This window comes from Diabrotica undecimpunctata, chromosome 1 (genome assembly GCF_040954645.1).
Source record: "Diabrotica undecimpunctata isolate CICGRU chromosome 1, icDiaUnde3, whole genome shotgun sequence".
Taxonomy (NCBI): domain Eukaryota; kingdom Metazoa; phylum Arthropoda; class Insecta; order Coleoptera; family Chrysomelidae; genus Diabrotica; species Diabrotica undecimpunctata.
This window is the reverse complement of record NC_092803.1, coordinates 173,087,994-173,101,942: the sequence shown is the minus strand read 5'-3', so window position 1 is coordinate 173,101,942 and position 13,949 is coordinate 173,087,994. Positions and strand designations below refer to the sequence as shown.

Below are 13,949 nucleotides of genomic sequence, written 5' to 3'. Positions count from 1 at the left end.
CTACCGGATCCCGAAAGCTATCTTCAGGCTTTCTGTATTCCGCCGAAACATCGTAGTTGTCAATGTTCACGTTTTTTTTTTTCAACTTTTGATGGCATTACAGTATGAATTCAATTTAACAACACTGACTACAGCAACGGGTTTCTGTGTATTACTGACAACGAAAACAAAATAAAAAGGACGTATAATACAGTCGAAGGATTTCCCATAAAACAGAAACAAAAGCAACAAAATAACAATATTGTACAATACAATCGAGGGATTACCCGTAAAACGTAATCGAAAAGGATTGCTAACTTGAGAGATTTTAATTCCATAGTTTTCTTCTTTAAGTAAAAAAACAATGTTACGTAACGCGTTGTTCGAAACCCCCTTCCCTCCCCTGTAACTCACCGTAACGTTTTACAATCCCCTCCCGTCTAATTTAGTTACAAAATAATTTGAACGATCCTCGAATGTTTCAAGCATTTCTTGTCCTAGAGCTTTTTGAACATCCCTCGTGTATTCTGATAATTAGAATAAGTAGAGAGCATCTAATTGTATGAAATTATTTAATATATATTTTTTTCATAAATATTCCCATTAATATATTGTTGGAAATCAGTAAATATTCTTGTAAGCTTTGCGGTTTATATTATTGAATTATATGTTAGGATCTCGTAATCGATTGCGAATAGATTCAGTGCCTAACCGGTTAATTTCATTTTGTTTGTAATCTTAAACAATGTATTTCAACGATTTTATGATACTGGTTTTCTAATGCGACAGTGGGTTAAAGAATAAATAAACAGTTAAGGAAAGTTTTGTCGTCTATACAAGCATCACCTCAAAAAAGTGATAATTTTAGATTAAAGAAACAAAATCTCTTAGAACCAATGAATAATCTAAACATCTTAGATTGTCGAAATAGTTAACAACGTTAGGTTATCACATTTCGATTCAACTTATAAAATTCTAGAGCAGCTCCACGCTATTTATCAATTTTTGTTTTTGGCCCTTCTCAAACGTTTGTCTCAATCCAAAAAAAATTATATACTGATTATGTGTTTGTATTTAACTATCCTTACCGTCAAATACCTTTCTTGACTTTGATTAAACAAGTACTTCTGATTATTAGAGGTGTGAGTCCCAAAAGTATCCAATCTCATTTTGCTTTATTCTTCATCATTCAGTGCTCATCATTGGTGCTTTTTCGAAAGTTAGTTTTAGTAGTGACCTTTAGTGACATCGCTGCATTCGTGTGAAAAGTTGCCAGATTGTTGAAACCTTTGTTTAATCAGCATTTTAATCTTCGGGAACACGAAAGAGTCATCACCTCCTATATTGGGACCGTAACGGTGGCTGACAAATTATGTAACCTTGCGTTTTGCAAAAAACTGATCGAGGAATTTACTGGCGCATTATTGTGATGAAGAAATCGCTGACTGAAGACATTGCCTACTGCGTATTATGCTTTTTTGCTGGATATTTTTTTTTCTCCGGTGGTAATTCTCGTTTTCCGATAATGTGTTCTGGATTTCTTCCAGTACGTTGTGACCCTACACGAGGAAGTAATCGTTTGATAAAAAATTTTATAAATTCAGGCAGTGGCATCTTGATTGCAGAATATTTGTTGTAGAGGGCATGAAAATTGATCACAACCATTTCTAATGTATGCAGAAAAAGATTGTTATATCCATGGATGGTCTTTCTTTCGACTGTGTAATAGAAAAGCATCTGTTGTAAAGACTGTGTTGTAATTGACGACTGGCAATAGATAATACTTTCCTCCTTTCTTTTGACTTCTAATATCAACCATATTTGAAAATTCAGACGAGATATAACAAACTTTTCTTTTATCTTTCCTATTATTTATTATATCTTTTGGATATTTTGCAACAGCCTTCCCTTTTGTTGGTTCTACCGAATGTATATTGTTTCTTGATACTTTTAACATTTCCGTGCTGTGTATTTTCTGATTCTATTCTCTTAGAAGTGGTTAATATCTAAACCTTTATTTCGTACTTATGATGCTTGTTCTGGATGTATTGCCTAAATATGAGTTTACCTTTCCACAACACCATTAACTCACCTAGTGAAAGCTCGCGTCAGGAATAGTACAGTTTCAGCATCCTGTGTTTAAAATAATCGATAACTGACTGAATTTTGTATAGTCTGTGTGAAGAATGTTGTTCTCCAGGACGAGCATTAGGGAAAAATGCAGTACTCGTAGAATCAATAACAATATATTTCTAGACATGCTTTGTAAAATGGCTTCCTGGTGAAAAAAGGATATTTACTCCAGTAGATAATCTTGAAGCCTACGCATTATCATATTCCCCATATGAAGAAATACACCTACAAACACTAACAATGCTTCTATCGACACTTAAGAGTGTTCTTTGCTTCCTTCGGAGAGAAATATTTTCATTTATTATAAGCGATAAACCCTCAGTTGTGAGTTTTCAGTTGTTTGGGTTAGGAGGTAAGGGGTAGGAAACTTTTGGCTAGCACTGTATAGATGAGACGTGGTTGGTCTGACAACAGACCAAAAGGTTGGTTTAACAACAGCGAACACTGTGCCGCAAAAGCACCTTCCAATAAAGGAAAAGCTGTAACGATATTAGAACATGATATTTGTGAATGTGCCTTATTAAGAAATACTCACAATGTTGATATATTAATTTAGGATTTTCAATAAGGATTCAATTCGGATAAAAATATTTTTTATCTATTTATTTAGATCTTGTGATTTTAGTTTAAGGCAAAAAAAAATAAGTCCTGTGCACACATTTCATAATCTATGTGATGTAATCACTGAATGACTGTATACATATTTATCATGTTGTGTCTACTACGATTTTTTGATACCATAAGCGTCAAAACATTGGACATTGTAATCTAGGGGAGTAGAAAGAAAAAATAAGGAATAGCATAATATATAATAGATTAAAAGCTCCATCAGGAAAGGGACGGCGTTTAATCATCGCCCATATAGGAAGTGATATAGGGTTCCTTAATGATGGTTTTCTTCAATTTGAGTCAAAAAAATAGGTGATTATGAAAGGAATTGAAAGGGAGGATTCAAGAATGGCTTACAGAAAAGGGGATTGCATACGAAGAATCAATGCTCAAAATTTAGCTACTTGACATTGCACGGTTAAGGAAAAGTGAATATCTTAAATATACTGTAGATGAAACTGCAAAAGATTATGGTGTCAAAGTTCTGCGTCTACCACCTTATCATTGCGAACTCAATCCCATTGAACTTATCTGGGCGCAAGTGAAAGGAGAAGTAGCACGCAATAACAAAACGTTCAAATTAAACAAAGTTAAGGAACTTTTGATTCAAGCAATCCTCCATGTAACTCCAGAGAAATGGGCTAAATGTATAGGCCACATAATTAAAGAAGAACATCGTATGTGAGAACTTGACACTCATATCGAAGTTTTACTAGAGCCAATTATAATTACACCAGGTGGTGAAGATAATAACAGCGATAGCAACACTGCATCTTCAGATTTAGACAGCGAATAATATTTTCTAATAGTTTAATAAGAACATCAGTATAAAAAAACCAAAAACAAAAAAAAAACGAGAAGAACATAGTAAGTGTATATAGTGTTTGTGTTTAAATAGATAAGTACAATGTTTTGTTACATCAAACATTATTTTTATTTTGTTTTTATAGAATTTTATTTTGTTTTATAGGATTTTATTTTGTTTTGTTTTATACTGTTTAAGTGTTTTGTTCATTTTATTTAATAAGACAATATGGCTCTTGGCGAACACCCATTTAAAAAAAGTAACGCGCCACAAGACATACCTCTGGGATGGTGTGGAAATTGTCTTAAAAAAATTTCATTGTGTAACTCTTTAAGGACGGGTCACGTCAAAAGACGTTTTAGCGTAACTTCCGCGACAGCCGGGTGGTATCAGTAAGCTTTCTGCAAAATTACTTGTTTTTTATAGCTTTTTGTTTGTGGCATTCTGTATTTTTAGGGGAATTAAGGGAATGAGCCACAAAATATTTATTCATATGTTTATTTACTGACGTTTCGATCTCTATATCCAGAGACCGCTTTCAATTATACAAATGATAGTAATATTTATTTTCTATGGCTTTTTGCTTGTAGTGTTGCCCAAAATCGGTCTTGGTCTTGCAGTCTTGGTCTTGTTATTGCGTTTTTGCAAGACCAAGACCAAGACCAAGACCGCCTAATTTTAGCAAGACCAAGACCAAGACTGACCGTGCAAGATTTAAGCAAGAACAAGACTAAGCCTGCGAGACTCTTGCGTCTTGCAGTTAGGACTGAATGTGGTTTTAGCAAGTATAATAGTTCGGGTATAGGCTTAAAGACTCAATGAGTCGCAAAAAAAAGTAATAAAAATTTGAAAAACTGAACTAATGCGTATTACAAACAATACCATAAACATACATACCGAATTAAAATATTCATTAAAAAAACACATTTGACACGTGCTACGTGCTCAGAGGTCGAGATTACAAAATTAAATATTTTGTACATTCTTTTCCAGCACACGACTTCTTCGCTCTGAAATTAATTGTTCATATTTTGAGTATAGCCGCCCTCTAATCATAAAAATAATCTTCTTGCATTGCGACGCCGACAGTAATATCGTATTCCCATTATAATTTAGTCAGAAGGAATCTAAATAAACAAATCTTATCGGCCTAAGACTATAAATTGTTTCTGCTGAGTGTGCGATGAGATCATTCAGTTAAACAAAATTTGCTGAAAGAAACATATAATGCCGCCTACCCTAACAAAATACCGAAGTATTTAGAACAACGAAGTAATGATATATAATTCTCGGTTTGTTATTAGATACTTAAGGTATTGGATAGTAACGAACATAAAGTAACTAGTAGTATCGTAGTTACTTTTTCGACATTACTTGACTTCATTCCCAATTGAGCTCTCCTTTGAGTTTAATGTAATAATTGTTTTTCATCTAATCCTTTTTATTCCCGGAGTGACAAATTTACAATTTGACGTGAGGGACAAAGATTCAAATAATTCTAGTCGGAATAGTGAGCGTTGGAGTTATAGATCTAAAAGACCTAAAAGCAAATTTGATGAGTTTTTCGAAATAATTCATGTATCGCTGTAAAATTAACAACAGAAACACGTTAGGTTTAAGGAAGCATCTAATATCTTTTCACAAAAAGGAATTACAAATATTTCTTCCTAAAAAACCAAAATTCCTTATTACCTTATTATTAATAAATTACCTTATTACCAACTACATATATCATATACCTACTACTTTATTTTGGTAAATTAATGTATTTATTAAGTAGGTAGGTATCTCCTTAATTTAAAAGAACTTCTTTTGATTGTCATTGCTTTTTTACCTATTCTTCATTTTTTCAAGTTAGTTTTTTATATAAAAGTAGAGATAAGATTTCTAAAAACATTTATTTTGCTTTAATAAGTGGATTATAGTTTGTTATCTTATCACCTAAAAAATCTGTTCCCTTGATACATGTATGTGGATTTTTTGCCCATCATGTCCATCAATCTCTTTCTAGGCAGATAATGTTCTTTAAAATACAGGCATGCTTATGTCATTAATTTGTTTTTTTTTGTGTTTTAACCAAGTTTTAGCACATTTAAGCTTAGTAAATGCAAACGTTTATTAAGAAACAGATTGACTTCTGTGGGGCATGGTAGATAGCTGAGTTAGTTAGAGCATAGGCACGGTAAGCTTAGATCGTGGCTTCAAACCCCACCTGATGTCAGTTGTTTAGACATTTATTAATTTGGTTGGTCTTTATTATGGCTATGTTAATTCAAGCTTAAAATGTACTTACTCCGTTACGTTGTTCTAAGATCTAAAGTAACGTTTAATAAATAGCAATAGGCTAATGGGTAACCGCAAGACTTGCAAGACTCTTGCTGCAAGACCAAGACCAAGACCAAGACCAGGAGTGCAATACCAAGACCAAGACCAAGACCAGGTGTATTGGCGCAAGACCAAGACCAAGACTGCCTAAGTCTCGTCTTGTTCTTGCATTTGGGCAACACTATTTGCTTGTCGTTCTGTATTTTTAGAAATAATGTTGGGAATAAGCCACAATATATTTATTCAAATGTTTCATTTACGGACGTTTCGATCTCTATAAAGAGACCGTTTTCAAACATACAAATGACAGATATATTTATTTTTCTATAGCTTTTTGTCTGTGGCATTCTGTATTTTTAGGGAGAAGGTTGGAAATAAGCCACAATATGGCCAAATATATTTACATGTTTAATACACTGACGTTTCGATCTCTATTCCGTATTTAAAGATAGAAAAAAAAGAAAATAAATAATATAAGATTATAAAAATATATAATAATAAACAAATAAAATACATATAACTATCATTTACATCTTTGAAAGCGGTCCTTGGATATAAAGATCGAAACGTCAGTAAAAACTAATAAATAAATATAATGTGGCCTATTTCGAACAATAATATTTGAAAAATAAAATATAATTAACGTTAAAATAAAGGGGAGTGTACGTCACTGGATTTTCATACGTCTTTCCGTATTTCTGCGCCTTTATACGATGAATCACTCTCCCAAATAGTGAAATTATACCACAGTACATCAACACATCTTACATTCTATTTATTTGATAACGTCAAATTTTATAATATAATCCGTGATCGGAGCAGTAGCCACTTTATGTCACTTGGTGTTGAGTGAAGTAAATTTCCGACTTATTTTGTATGCTTGAAATGATGACGTACGGATAAAGAACCATGGACTCATCTGTAAGTTTCATTTATCTTACATAATTAAAAATATTATATTTGTTTAATACTTTTGAAAATAGTGCTAATATGCATTTACTTACTTATCACATAAATGCATTGATAATGTTTTTTGAGTACTATTTATAGACATAAATATATCTACTTATAAGTATAAATATTTACTATGAACAAACCAAAATAGAAATAACAAAAAAGAGAAAAATTATTAAAAAAATATTAAAAGTGTGTGAGCTATTAGATAAGAAAAGAAGTATACTGATATAAGTTTTAGCATTAAATAGATTGTTCAATAAGTTTTGAGGTAAGAGGGAGAATTGGTACATAGAGAGAGCATATGAACATATTGTGAAGTTTCATTTCAATCTGTCAATTCATTCTTTGTTTACAAATATAAACGTGTCACAGTATTTTTTAAAAAAATGGACAAAATCGAGTATAGTGCAGTGACTGTATTTTTATTTTTGGAAGGATTAAAAGCAAAGGAAATTTATAAACGAATATTGCAAGTGTATAAGGACTTTTCACCTTTAATTAGTAGGTACAGTAGAAAGAATGGTTACTGAATTTAAACGTGGTCATACAAGCCTTGAAGACAATCAACGTCAAGGACGTCCAAAAACAGAAACAACACCATAAATCTTTTAAAAATCCTGGAATCACGTTGGAAAATCGAAGAGTGACTAAAAGAGATTTAATAGAAGCCCTATGCATCTCATTGGGCAGTTTAAGCAATATTTTGACAAGTATTGGGTTTCAAAATGCTGTGTTTACAACAAAAACACATTTAAATGCTACTTTCTTAGCAACATTTAGAGTGTTTTTGAAAGAATAAAATCACTATGATCCTGAATCAAAACAAGAGGCTAAACAGTAGTTTTAACCTGGTTCTTTGGCTCAGAAACGAGTTGGTGTCAAGAAATCAGCCAAAAATGTGTTTCGTGGTTTTTTTGGGATGTGAAAGGAATTTTGTTTGTGGATTACTTGCAAACTGGTAAAACAATAAATTAAACAAGGCTTGGATTGCAGAAGAAAAACAATCCTTTTTCATCAGGAGATAATGCATTATCATATGAACATTTTTACAGTGACAAATTTGTCCCCCAGTGACTTCCATCTCTTTCATTACCTAAAAAATGTATGCATACAAAGCGTTTTCTAAAAAGCGTATTTTGCAGCCTAAGTTGTGGAAGTGTATTTTGCAGCCCTTCCAGATTCTCACTTCAGCGATGAAATTCATAAATTAGACTCTCAGAACAAGTGTTTTGATATTGTGGGAGACTATACTGAATAATAAAGAGTATTTCAAACCATAAAATTGTGTTTTGCTTATCAAATTGCAAAACTTATTGAATAGCCTACAAGAAGTTGTGCAAAGTTGTGATTGTTTGTGCAAAGAACATAAGAACAGGAATGTTTACATCTCATCGATTTGAAAGAAAAGGGTCTATCTACCTCGTAAATTTGGTTAATGAAGAAATGGGACAGATAATGTGTATAAGATTTGCTCTCATTTGATTACTTTGGAGTTTTATCAAAACCAGTGAATTTGACACACCAATTTTCTAAGCAATTTCTTTTAAGATTTGTAAAAAGTAAATATTTTTAACATCTGTTATCAATGCCCACTGCCGACAAATATGCATAAAAGTACAAGAGAAGTTCTACAAGCAATTTAGAAGAAATATATGATAATTCTCACTAACAATCAGCAAACATTCACTTTATCAGAACACAAATTAAATAGGTAAATTTCTGATGTTTCCGGCAGAAAGGGCTTGTTTTATCATCCAAAATGGCTACCGCGAAAATCACATCAATAGGAGCATCCACAGAGATCAAACTCCCACTCAATCTCAACCCAAAGACTTACACAGTCATCATACGAAAGCTTTTCTTCATTACATCAAAGGTGTCACTGACAAAATCGACAAAATTCTTAAATCAAGAGGAGTAAAGACAATATCTACCCCTCAACAAAAACTTTCATCTCTTGTCCGATCAATCAAAGAAAACATTCCAAATGAACAAGGAGTTTATGAAATTCCTTGCGCAGACTGTCCCCGATCCTGTATAGGCCAAACAAATCGTAGAATCCAAAAAATGAATTATAAACATTCCATTTCTGTTCGCAATTCAGACTCAATTCAGTTCTAGGTCAACACCATCTTCATATAGGTCACAAAATTGATTTTGAAAACTCCAGAACCATAGCCGCCACCCGCTTCTATAAACCAAGAATTATCCGAGAAGCCAAAGAAATTGAAAAAAGGTCAAATTGTCTCAATAAAAGAGATGACGGCATTCGACTTGGAGACGGCAGAAGGATGATCCAGATAATGAATCTAATATTTCACTTTGTTAGTTTGAAATATTTGTTGGCTTTGAGTGGATGGGAGTTATCAACTAACTGGGAAGCTTTGTTTTGCATTTAATTATTGGTCTTATTTGTTTCGGTTTATTTTTTTAAATTATCTAATATCAAAACAGCTTTTCAAAAAAGAAGTGCTGTTTGGTTACATTTCGATACAATTTCCAATGAAAAAGTCAAGCGTAATATTTGTAGAAACATTTATTCTTTCAAAAATGGAAGTGTTACAAATTTAAGAGAGAATATGAAAAATAAACACCTCATTATAAACATAAATGACATAATACGAGAAAGGAGGGAAATTGAACATTTGGAAAATAAAACCCTCTTAAAGTTGATTAATGATGTGGCAACAAGGTGGAACTCGACATACTCTATGTTTGAGAGACATACTCTATGTTGTTACATTATTGGAACCTTTGGCTGCAACAGTTGGTCTTTTGCTCAATGCTATTTATCTTCCAACTGGAGAGAAATCATCATCATCAGTAGCTCCACAGCTCTTTCTGGGTCCTGGCTTGTTCTAGGATTTTCCGCCATTTTGTTCTGTTCCTTGCTTTGTATTGTTTTTCTAGTTGGTAACTGAAGAGAAATGGATGATATTAAAAGACCATTGCTTTATTTTAAATCCTTTTGTGTTACTGTTAGCAGTTACCGTTGAAATGAATGTAGAAAAGCAAATAACGCTCTCCAAAGTTATACTTATTATAAAAGGACTACTTTCGTCATTAGAATGAATTAAATTTTATGTATTTAGTTAAGCTGGAAGAACTGTAATAAATTCTATGCTTGCCTCGATTATTGACTGTTTTGGAAATCCTGAAAACAATATTATACTGGGTAAAGCTTCTTTCTTAGATCCGAGTTTACAAAAAAAGACATTCACCAATGAAGACAATTTAAAAAGAACTCAAAATCAAATTCAGGATGAACTAGTTCATCTTATAGAATATCAATTTGCTGAAAATAAATTTGTTAATGAAACAAATGACAATATCAAGAGAGACCTATTGGACAATATAGACAATTATGATATGATTTGGCAGGATTTTAATGTATGCATAAAAAACTCTGCATGTGACAAGTTCCACAGCAGACGCCATCACCAAAATTAAAAAGATTTCAGAAGAGCCAAACCTTGAAGGAAAAAAAGGATACCTACTCTCATTTAGTGGTGCGAGAGGAGAAGAGTGTATCTCGGGTTGTCTAAATTATCTAAAAATGTATTTATGTGTATGTGCCACTTCTGTTCCATGTGAATGCCTATTTTATAAAGCCAGTAAAACAGTAACCAAACACAGAAATAGATTAAAATCAAAAAATGTAGAAAAGCATTTTTGTATTGCAATAACGATTTATAAAAATAAACAATTTTTATTTTTTCGATTATATTTTATTTTGAATGTTTTTTTTCTTTTGTGAAAATAAAGTAGTTTTTATTATGTTTAATAAAATCCCTGTTAACCAAGTTTAAACTATTTTTATATATTAAAAGTACCAAAGACTATTACCATTACCTTTTAAATGCTAAAATCACTAAAGTCACAAATATTGTACTCTAACTGAAGACTAAAAGTGCCAAAAGTAACGAGTATAATGTACCTGGTATTGATATTTAACAGTTTCGCTGTCTTTACGAAAAATTCAATTATCATCTTGTATGCTTACCAGTTGTAATTGACTGGTACTGTAGAATTCTGTATTTAGATACACCAGTCACAATAGACTGGTAGTTCTTAAGGGATGTGAGTGCAATCTATCTGTCAATTTTTAAAGATTTTTGTGTAGTAATAGTTGTATACATACAAGAAATATACAAACTTGCTGGAAACTGTATCAGTACCGGGCTATTCCTTTTGATAAAGCAAAAATTGAAATGTAACATTCCATACAATTTCGCCTTTTTCGGTACCAGGCCCTTCGGGTTTAGTCAGTATATGTTTTCTCGGAACTGATTTTATATTCGTCATTATCTGAATTAGTTCAGAATTCAGAAGGAGCATAATTAGAATCACAGTCCGAATGGTTGCTAAATGGTACTTCCTCTGATTTGCTCAAAGTATTTATAATTGTTTCTTGGTGATAATCAAAATTCTGATTGGGGTCTACTCAACTACCACTTGTAGTTGCATTCTGCAATGCCAAATTTACTAATTTAACAATACTACTACCCATTTTAGTCAATTCTTATACAAATATTTTAAACACTATTCTGGCTCGACCTAGACAATTAAACCAAACTGGTAATTACAAATGAAATTAATCACCAGATGAATTCCTCTGGGAATCTTACAATGAAAAATAAAGATAATTAGATAGATCTTTTTCAAACAATAATATAGGTACCTATAATGTTAGTTTTTACCAATGCGTTTCGTTTGTACATTACTCGCCAGATAGAAATACATGTATTTATTTTTAGCGGTAATTTCTGCAAACGTAGTTACCAGTCTTTTTCAACTGGTGACGAAGGTGATAAAAGTAATGAATCGTTACAAGTATTCAAAAGTAACAAAAATTTACATCACTGATAAGTACCTATTTATTTTTTCTAAATAACTGAATAAAAAATATCCAAATACATAAAAAAATGGTAAGCATTTTAATTAAAATATTTATGTGCAAATGCTGTGCTCAAATTATTAAAACAGTCCCCTGTTAGGATTTGAAAATTACACTGAGGTCAAACTAAGCAGGCAACCACTATTTTGTTTAGTGCTACAACTTCATCTGCTGGTGAACTCTGTGTCACAGCTGTTAGTGAAAACAATTCCCTGGTAATTTTTTTTACTGAGTATTGCCACTTTTTTGTTGAAATTTTTCCCACATTTTTTACTTTAGCTTTTTCTCCAATCCACTTGTTTGTCTTATTGTTTAATTTTATATAGAATTTAAGATAGGGCCCTGTTGAAATGGGCCCACATGGCAACCAATTCATCATTAGAATTTAGAATTTGTGAAATTATCATTGCGAACCTGATACAATTTTATGTATGTATTTTTTGATATTTCCATACAATGAATTCCATTATCCTGCATCAATAAAATCTCCAAAAAATACTAACACCAAGACAATGTAGAATTAAGCCATTTCCTACTAACAAAAGACTTATAAATAGTTCTTCTTTATTTATAAGCTTATTTATTTGATAAGTTGAGATTTCATTGATAACCAACCACCAAACAAATAGAAAGTTTCCTACATATCTCTTAAATCCTAGGAATAAAATGAGCAAATTTTAACAAAAGTTCACATTTTTTTATTAAAATAAATTTCCAAAACATCCCAAAAAATGTTATTAAGGAAGAAACTTGAGAATGGCAAATTACTTATGTCTTTTACAATATTTACAATATTTTTAGCTTTTGCAACACTGGCATATTTCTAAATGATAGGAAAGTATTAAGTATTTACTTTTAGCTGTAGGTAGTATAAGAATTTTATTATAATCCTGTAAATATTTGTAACCATACATACATTAGTTTGATATTTCCACTATTAAAGCAAAATGATGGTGCAAGAGATGTCAAGCAATCAGTACATATGTCAAAATTAATAAATTATGGTTTATGCTATTAAGTATATAATAAACAACTGCATTTTCGATTTATACTGAATTTAAAATTATAAAATTTTCACTTAATCTGTGGTTAGAGAACTTAAAATGGGTAAAAACATTAAATGTAAATGGTTGACCCCATTAGAGATTTGTCTGTAAAATAGGTTCTTAATTGCCTACTTTTCTATTTTAAACAATTTGCATTTGTTCCTGTAATAATTAATGGTAAATAAGTATATATTTCAAGTAGTCAAATTTAAAAGCAAACATTTTTATCAGAACATACTTCAATATTGAACTAAAACCTATAGATAAATAACTTATTTATAGAACCAGTCAAACAATAAAGAATCCGTTAAAATAAACAGAATATAGTATAATTCCAATAATCCTCTTATACTTAACAAAAATATTAACACAGGATTTGGAGTCTGTACAACCTTAATAGGCAGGGAAAACCAGATACCCTATTAACATTGAAGGGTTGAGAATGAACAGGTATTTTGTGTTCAATACTTACATTATTAAAATACTGGAATATTCACGTGCTTGAAAAATATATCCAACTATTAGTTTCAGATTTCAAACTAAAAACATTAGATGTTCTTATCGCTACCAGTCTATTAGCTATCGAAACTCTACATTACACAACTCATCTAGGCCACATCTATATCAAGAAAAACATATATAACGTACGCACTTAACGTTACAACATACAAAATTAATAAAAGCTACACGTTATTAAAATGAGGATCACAAATTACATATGATTTTTGCATGATAACCAGCCATTTTATAAAAATTTTGTTCCAACAATGCACAGCAACACAGCACCCATTTTTACCAACACACAGAGAAAACGGTAGCCGAAATCGTGATTTTTATTAGATTGGCAACAACGTAAATATCTCTTTTTATAACCGACAGATGGTATCACTATTCTTCTTCTTGTTCTAAAAATTCCGCAGCCATTAACGATGTTTTCATATAGCATTATAAATAAATTGAGTATGATCGTTTTTTACAAAATTCAATAATTATTCTCATCTTACTGATAAAAGCTTACGTTATCTTGCACAATAACTACTGGAAACCTTACTTTAGAGATGGAAGAAAAGGGTGAACTAAACACTGTAACATAATTAATTGAGTTTCAGAAAAATATTAGGCAACTATGTTTACAAATATACTAAATTCAAAGTTTTAATTTTAAGCTTTTTAAGAAAAGTAGTTAGCTGTTTCGAAA

The 13,949-nt window shown here is 31.5% G+C and overlaps 1 protein-coding gene across 1 annotated transcript in view; it reads right to left on the bottom strand.

The window, feature by feature from the left end:
• The window catches only part of LOC140436408 (uncharacterized), a 109,760-nt gene extending 96,183 nt beyond the window's left edge, over positions 1-13,577 (bottom strand). Inside the window, exon 1 of the mRNA XM_072525195.1 lies at positions 13,224-13,577. The gene's annotated coding sequence lies outside the window, so the exon portion shown is untranslated. The remainder of the gene's footprint in view (positions 1-13,223) is intronic.
• Positions 13,578-13,949: the final 372 nt, after the last annotated feature.